This window comes from Callionymus lyra, chromosome 12 (assembly GCF_982586985.1).
Source record: "Callionymus lyra chromosome 12, fCalLyr1.hap1.1, whole genome shotgun sequence".
In the NCBI taxonomy this organism is placed as follows: Eukaryota; Metazoa; Chordata; class Actinopteri; order Syngnathiformes; family Callionymidae; genus Callionymus; species Callionymus lyra.
The window spans coordinates 190,371-191,380 of NC_141829.1; positions in this window are offsets into that span (position 1 = coordinate 190,371).

Consider the following 1,010-nt stretch of genomic DNA (forward strand, 5'->3'; position numbering starts at 1 on the left):
GTTTACACGACTCCATGACTTTCATAATATATAGAATAACATAATAATTAAATACTTCTGCAGTGAGTGACACGAGCTTTTTATCCTAAAAAACCAACAAACCGTGAATGTTCTTCAATGATGACGTGAGTCGATCTTATCTTGATCTGTTTCTGCTGCAGATCTACTCAACGTTTGTAAACATCGAAGCGACAACATCATGTTTCCTGATCTTTACATTGAACAAGATCTCTTTTCACTGAGAGTCTGGAATTCCTCAGTGACCTCAGTGACCTCTGTCACTTCCTGTCACTTCCTGTCACCATTGTTAGCTTCGACGCTTCAAACGGCTCAAGAACAACATGTTCTTCTGTCGAACAAGAAGGTGAAAGTTCTCTCTCGATAAGTGGAAGGACTTTAGTGCCACCTGTCACTCATAAATCACTTCACAATTAATAATCCACACCTTTAAGTGTGCTTGTGTTGCAATGATCGACACGTGACTGTGGAACAAGTTGATACAAGAACTTGAGTGAAGGTCACCAGAGACTTGCTGGTGTGAGAACAGTTTGTCTCCAAGCACCACAGAAGATCTTCACATCTTCTGCACTGACCAACATCTCAGTGTAACTTATACATGATGTTGTCTTCAGTCTGGAGAAAGTTGTGTTACATTGAAACGAGTGTCATGTCTTATTTGAGACAGCAGGGGGAGCTCGAGGTCCAGGCCAGAAGGAGATCAACGACGTTTCGGGACAAAGAAAATGAGCCTTTTTTTGGTTTAAATATATAGATATATATAGATATATATCTATATATATTTATATACCGTGATTATGTTATTGATGAAATAAGGATCGATATGTGAAAAATCAAATCTCCAAAATTTCCCAAAAACAATCATCACATTTGAACATTACAAATTAGACCTAACCCATAATAAACATAAAGAACATAAATAAATACACGTTTATACTGAATATGTTGGACTCGTCTTCAGTAAAACTTCATAATAACATCCTTCACGTACA